We start from the raw sequence: 8,342 nt of genomic DNA, 5'->3' as shown, positions 1-8,342 counted from the left end.
AACAGGCTCTCAAAATTCAAGGCTTGTGAAGGTAGGGTTGATATATATAGGCATTTATTTTGGGGTTAGTTTTTCTATCAGTAAATGAAGGAATGGTATTCTATTGGTGACCACTCTTTCCACTGTACATGTAATATAAAATCCTTCTATACTAACATCCTTATTATAAGAATTAGGTAATTGTCAGGTTGAACTACTTGATAACAATTCCTATAAAAGAAACTGTCAAAGGAAGTACTGAGTCTAGTAACGCATTTTGAAGTTTATCAAAGGAAGAGATTGAGCAGTTACTGATTTTAGTAAATGAAGACACTGTCTTCATTTTTAATGACAGGCACTTTAAAAGACTTAAGGTTACCTTTGCTAATATTTTTGAGTCATCAAAAACATCAGTGGTTACTTAACTGCCCAAAAGAATTTAAACCTGTAGTATACAAATATGTTGAAGAGACACTTAATTTGAAAAAAATATAATAAAATAACAGTATACATACTGTAAAATAATTATGCAAAGGGAGGTCAGTAGTAGAATACAATCCCTTGAATTACTGATTGGGAAAAAACTAAACCGTCCATTTTAATATAAATCAACTAAAGGAAAGAGTGGCCATGAAAATTGTATTATATTTTAGGTTTCTGTATACTGAATATTCTGATAATAATAAGCAAACATTGTCAAGAAGTGAGAGAGCTGCTTCACTTCACCTGCCACAAAGACACTTAAAACTAGTTTTGTGTAACTAAAAAGTAAAACAAACCTCAGTTGTAAGATAATTGCAAACACAGTTTGGAATGTTCAAGTTCTGGCTTTGAGTCCTTTTGAATTGAGCAACACAGATGTTACCTCTGGTAAAACCTCTGCAGTTGGCAATAAGGCACCATTGTTAAAGTTTTGTGTAACATGACCATAAATAGAGGGAATTTTAAAATACAGACATCCAGAAATAAATAAGAACGTGGAATATTTGAATCAATGATTAGATTTAACTCAGTCTTAACTCTGGATGGCAGTTCATTTCCATTCCTGTATAAGTAATGTAGTGTAAATATGTTTTTCATATTGTTTGTTAGTGTTTTAATTTTTAAAAATTCATTGTACAAGTAATGTATTATGATAGTTTTTTAGTAAAAACTTTATATCCATGTTTTTATAGTCATTTACAGCTGTTTTTTTTTTTTAAATACACCAGAGTAGTGTTAAAATGTCAAAATAAAAATTTACTTTGGATTTTTGTAGCTCTGAATTGTTTTGACATTGACAGATTAATTGAATTCAGAATTTATGAAAAAACTAGTGGCCTGTATATTTTACTGCAAGAATTTTTCTACACAGCCCATGAAACACAAAAGGCCCCATGAACCACAGATAAACTTGCTATTCTGATGAAGCAAATACTATCATCATATTTTTTTTTTTTTTGCTTAACATTAGTATTTCTTTAAGGGGTGAAAAATGAATTTCTCTCCACTACCTTTTATTTTGTGCATCTTCTGACTGAATTCCTCTTATCCAGGTCTTCAACTAAATTTTTTCCATGGTTTTATGAGGGTGTGTACAGTAGCTCACCGAGGTAATGGATAAAAGCGTCCAAGCCTCCACCAACATAAAAGAAACTCCAATATCTCGTATATATATATGTAAGTGCTTGTTTTTGGTATAAACTATATTTATACCCTGTACCCCTTAAAGTATAATGTTTATAACTCTGTATTTTAACAGTTCATTACCTAATTTAATAGTTCAGATAAAATGTACCTTAAATTATACTAAAACAATTTGATATTTTGAAGAAAAATACACCCCCAACCATCATCCCAAATCACCCAAAGTCATCTTACATTACCCTCCTACAACTGCTACTCAAGTATATATACCCCTAAAATGCATACAACAATGATTTACTAATTTTATAATAATTTAAACAGCAAAATATCTGTATACAGTACAATATAATACAAATTAAATAAATCTGTCTTACAGAAATGTGACAACTAATCAAGTTTCCCCTGTATACCTAAGCATAGTCGTTTTCTCTCATAGTATTGAAGTTGGTCTTTTTTGCTATAAAGGGTACATTGATAAACAAACAGTACCCGTAAAGTAAGATAAAAGCCTGTTATTAATATAAACTGCAAGACAGCCAAAGCTTTAGCATAATTTTCAGAGTTGAAAGCAACGTAAATTAATAAAGAAACAGTAACAATAATGCAAGGGGTGCTGGTGAGTGAGTGGTGTACCCACTAAGAGTGCCTGATTTGGAAAAACAGTTCGGTGCTCGATCCAGAGGTGAAAACCTTCAAATCGATATTTCCATTTCACACCGATATATTGGTAAATACAATATACCACGGTCTGTTATCTTGGTGCACTACTGTACTGGTTATTACAACTACTGCTAACCCATCTATTATTCCTGCACCAAAATGCATAGACATCTCAATCTCTTGGGATACAATTGTTCTCCACCCTCTGAAACATTTCTGTAGCTGCTTCTTTTGGCTGCTGCTTTTGTACCATGATTGTAAGGGATGCTCTTTCTTACTAGTAGTCTAGAAAAACTGTCATCATCCTGGTTGTAGCTAATATTTGTTAATGTATACATTATATATTGATGTACCCTTGACATCGTTTCCAGCTTTCTCTTTATTGGTTTTGCAATCATGATTCCCTCTTGTGTTGATTTTAATTATGCTTCAAGCTGTTGTTGCCCAAGACACCAGCCTTTTAACTGTTGTGTTATGGAGCAGAGATGATATTGATCTAAAATTCGTGTTGATTTTTGACAAGCATACCATTTCAGTGTAATAATGAACCAGGATCTTGAATAACTAACAGTAGCAGTTTTTATCCAGAACTTTAGCTTTTGAAGAAAATCCTGGGAAAACAGCAGTAATGTAACAACTTTTGACACACCTCTGGGTTTTAAAATCTAGTTTTATTTGTTAAATGCATGTAAAATTGGATGCATACATATACAGTATATTCTTACCCATAAGTTTTCAGAAGTCAGTGTTACATCTGTTTCAGAAAGGAAACGCTGGAACCATGATTTTACCCAAGGTTTAAAATCTTCTGATCATCTGGTCTATCTCTTAGTTTTCCCTAAATTTGTCTTTCAGTATACCAGATGGCTCCATTACTGCATTGTAGGTAGCATATTTACAGTTACACTACATATAGCTGTTTAGTGATTTCTAGGGTTACACTACATATAGCTGTTTAGTGATTTGTAGGAATGCAGGCAGTTGTTTATACCAGTTGTATAATTTTCTCATCACTTTTAATTCAGTGAAGAACAATTTAGTACTCTATTTCCTGTTGGCGAATAAATGTGGTTTGGCCAAATCTTGCTAAAGGGAAAGGCTGGAATTTGAAGTGTGACTCTGTATAGAGCGCTGAATATATATTGCCTTATTTAGTGTTCTGTATAGCCTTCAAGCATGATCATACTTTTGGGGGGGGGATTAGGTGTGAATCTGTCTTGATATGGGAATTTTTTTTTTTTTATCTTGCATTATGCAAGTCAGTACCCTGATGCTTTCTTATGGGTTCAGTGATATAAAGGTAGTAACTTATATTTCATATACGCCAATGAACAGTATAAGTTTTGTGCATATTTCATGAGTTTTTTTGGCAACATTTTCAAAATCTTGCCCATGTCTTTCAGCTACAGGTTCTTGAAGTGTTTGTTAGGCTTTTCTTTTGTAGTGTAGAAGTTGAAGTGCCTTATAGTTTAAAAATTCAGTTTTCTGACCAAAACACTATATTGTGTATATATATTGTAATTTATAATTTAAAACTACCTTGAAGTGATGCTGAAGATCTGAATATTCTCAAGGGCTATTTTGTGTGCCTTACCAAATCAGTCAAATTAGAGTGCAGTATTAAAATTGGGATATTCACTTGGTTTTGGGTGGAGGGCTAGAAAACTTTTTCCCATACAGTATATCCCTTTTTTGCTGCAGACCTAAGTGGTCATTGTTAAAAAAATATCTTTATATGGATGATCAAAAGCTTGCCTGTATATGGATGATCAAAAGCTTGCCTGTTTTTCAGAGTATGTTTAGGATATGTTTTTTCAAACTTTCTCAAATGAAAGGATGTAGAAATAACACCAGAGTCACTGTACTGTAATTCCTTTATTCAAGAGGGGAATTTAAGCAGAGCTAAAGCAGAATTAAAAATTTGAGATGGTGTAAGAGTTTTAATGAGTCAGGCCATTCCCAAGAACTTTTACATAGTGTACTGTAATTGCAAAATCAGTGTAGAACAATAATCTTACTAAAACTTGTAACAGAAATGTGTAATTTCTTAGTCTCCACTTTTTCAGTTCAGATTATCTGTTGATTGCCTTTTAAGAATAGCATTTCCAAAAATTCTGATATTTTACTGATTTTAACCTTGTCAAGTTGAGCTAGCTCGAAGATTTCTGACTGACTGAAATTCAAAGGTGTAGTAAACATGAAAATTAAAGGAAATAAAATTTTCAGTTCCATACTTATGACTTCAGCTGCTAAATATTTCATGAAATTAAGGGGGCCTTTTGATAGTTGATTGTCTTAGACATTCTATGTAAGACTCTTCAACAGCATTACCAGGTGGTTTAGAATTAGGCTAAAAAAAAAAAAATGAGAATTTTCCTAATAAAATGCTGTTTTGTTTTTAGGATGTTCTCTCTCAGCACAATTAACTCTTCTACTTCTATCCTAATAAAATGCTGTTTTGTTTTTAGGATGTTCTCTCTCAGCACAATTAACTCTTCTGCTTCTATCCTAATAAAATGCTGTTTTGTTTTTAGGATGTTCTCTCTCAGCACAATTAACTCTTCTACTTCTATTCCTAATAAAATGCTGTTTTGTTTTTAGGATGTTCTCTCTCAGCACAATTAACTCTTCTACTTCTATCCTAATAAAATGCTGTTTTGTTTTTAGGATGTTCTCTCTCAGCACAATTAACTCTTCTACTTCTATGTTAATTTCTTCGTTGCAGAGAAGGAAAATCAGCCAAGCAGTGGAAAGAAAGTTTCAGCAATGACAGCCTCGTAGAACCGCATTCCTGACTTCTGATGGGTCCCTCTGATCATCAAACTGATTTCTGTAGCTAGTGGTTCTTGAGCCAGGAAAGAACCACTTACACTAAATAATGATGAAGCAAGACTCCAGTTTGTTAGCAGCTTTAGACTTAAACCTAATTAGCCCAAGAAAGTGCACTCTTGAAAGTTTGTTTGTAGAGAACTTAGTTGACCAGATGATGGTAAGCATTAGTATCCCTCATCACATATTAAGTACTATCCATCATATGTCTGGTGTAATTGTGGACAGTCATCACAGCTGCCAATTTAGTGACTTACTAGTATTGAAGGCTACTTTCTAATATTTGGACATTAGGTAGCTCCTCCTCAATAGGTCACTAGTCTCTCTTGGTTCAGTAATCTTCAGGTTGTAAGTGTAGCTCTCACTGTCCCTGTGCTTATTAGCTCCTTTAAAGAGAGGTTCCAAGTGTGTCTCACTCCCTGTTCAATAGCTCCTTCAAAATACTGGTCACAATTGTCTTTATTCATTAGTTTCTTTGAAGCTGGTCATCTCTCTCATGTTCGATAGCTCCTTCAAAACACAGGGTGCAACTATCTCAGGTTGGTAGCTTCTTTGAAACACAGGCCATAGGTCGTTTTCTCTCTGGCCTCTGTGCATTTGGTAGTCTCTAAAAATGCTGGTTATAGTTCTCTCTCAATGTTCATTTGCTTTGTTAGAACACTTGTCATAATCTATGTTCATTAACCCATTGAAAACTTGTAATTACAACTAATTTTAGCTCCCTCAAAATACTAATCATAATTTTCTCCCTGTCCATTAGCTTTTTCAGAACACTGGTCACATCGGTTCAAGAAGCTCATTCAAAAACAAAGTTCACAATTAACTTTCTCCCCCTCTGTGTTCATTAACTCCACAATTCACTCTTGCATGTTCATTAGCACCATCAGAACAATGGTCAAAATCACTATGTTCATTAGCTCCTTCAAAACTGGTCACAAGAGTCTGTTTCACTGCTCTTCCTCTACCTCTGTATTCATTAGGCCCCTTAGAACACCGTTCGGAACACTTTCTCAACAACTAAAAACAACTCTGGTCACAAATTTCTTTAGCTTTCAAAACTGTCACAAATCTATATCTTGAAGTCATTCTTTAAAATGCACAGGTCTGTCTGGTATTAGTTTGATTTTGATAGGAACTCCTAAATAGACCAGTAATTTTCAAGTTTTCAAATGTTGAAATAATTTTTTCACTTACAAATTTTTCTTTTTCTCATGTTCACAGTACTGGAAAGTACCCTTTAAAACTGATATATAGGCCAAATGACAGTTATGATGGCTGGCCACCATTAACTAGTAATGTACTAAGATGTCTGGACAGCGTTCAGTATGTGCTGAGCAACATTGTTTGGTTGACTGTACTTTTTCAGCAAACTGATAAAATTAGTTGACTTGAAAGTACACACTCTCTAGTTGCTCACAAACTAGAAATATTACACCATCAGCATGAAGAGTGTGTGGCTATTTCCTGTATTAGTCAGTCTGGAGAATTTGGCTGAGGATAAGAGGTCCACCAGAATAACTCACTTTATATAAGCAGTTTTAATGTTATAAATTTGATAATAAAATGCACTAATTAACAGCCACAATTTCATTTATACACACCAGGTAAAAAAATTCAATTTTTCTTGCTCCTGAAAATAAAATGCATTGCAGTGATCCAAGGGGTTGGGTGCATTTTTAATGTTACAAATTTGATAATAAAATGCACTAATTAACAGCCACAATTCCATTTATACACATCAGGTAAAAAATTCAATTTTTCTTGCTCCTGAAAATAAAATGCATTGCAGTGATCCAAGGAGTTGGGTGCATGTGTTCCCAGCAGAGGGCAAATAAATAGCTATATAGCCATCAATTTAGCAGAGAACCTATTAGACCAGAGGATACGATAATGTTAAGGGATTGTGTGTTCACTCACAGGTAGGAAAGGCTCCCAACCTTCCTTGAGATACTCCAAACTTAAATGTTTACTTGGCCCCTGCCAGAGAACCATTTCATTTTGCCTAGTCATGTCTGCTAATGCCCCTACTTGTTTCACTACTAATGCCAGTTATACATTATCTATCAGTGAAGCCCACTAACTAGAAATCTGAAAAGTAAATAATGTTCACCAAACATTCTTAAGGAACCAGACAAAGGCACCTACTGAAGATTGCTATGCATCATGAAAAAGAGAAACCTTATGCAAAAAGACATGAAAAAGAGAAACCTTAAGCAAAAAGACAAAGATGAATTTAAAATCTACATACATAAATGTAAAATATCAAAACAAGTGTAATTTTATTGTAGTATTAAAGCCTTATATTAAGGGATTCAATAATATACTGCCATAATGACCATTGCATAGTCCTGCACTAAAAAATGAGTCTTCAGGTAATTAGGAATTTAACATCATGCCACCTTAAATTCCTGGTGTACAGGGAATAAAAGGTACACTATTGAAATTCTCTGTTGAAGAGAGGCAACAAATGAAAGATATCCAACTAGTCCATCTTCCTGCAAGTCAAAATATTTACTTTACCACAGTTGGGAAAAATGAACCACAACCTGGAAGCTTATGACATCCATAGGGGAACAGTGTTCCAACAAACATGGAACACAGAATCTGAAGCAGACCACTGACAACACTAACAAGGATTCTCCCTTTGGAACAAGGTTAGCTTTTGACATACCATCAAAACCCCAATTTTACAAAAACAGTCTGCATTCTAGTTAGACCCAAAGGAAGAGGACAAAATACTTTGATGTGAAAAGTGAACTAAGCAAACAATGCTTATTTGTCTCCCATGTTGTTAAGTATTGCATTAGATATATGATCATTGCCTTTATACAATTAAGTTGAGGTAAGTCAAGAATGTGGCAAAGAAAAGGTTATGTCATCACATACAACAAAGGCAACAATATACATACATTTCTGAAACAATAACTGAATGAAAATGGAGATAATCATTATAACTTGCTTGAAATTGGTACTAATACCAATCATTAAAATAAGTGCCAGCCTAACAATTCCATAATAGCTTCACAAGACCAAATAGTGGTATACCACAGGTGCGTGACTTACTTCTCAAAAACCAGAATAAGTGGTAAAAAATGTTACAAACTCGACCAGTATCTAACAACGTTAGGGTTCTGTAGATGTCAGTATCAGGAACTTCGACAAAACACGACAGCAAACTTCATAAAATCCCATGGGTTGCCATGGATAGTAAAGGTGATGGGTATAAGGAGGATATGATAGGATACCAC

Source organism: Macrobrachium rosenbergii, chromosome 9 (genome assembly GCF_040412425.1).
Source record: "Macrobrachium rosenbergii isolate ZJJX-2024 chromosome 9, ASM4041242v1, whole genome shotgun sequence".
In the NCBI taxonomy this organism is placed as follows: Eukaryota; Metazoa; Arthropoda; class Malacostraca; order Decapoda; family Palaemonidae; genus Macrobrachium; species Macrobrachium rosenbergii.
Note: the sequence above shows the minus strand (reverse complement) of the source record.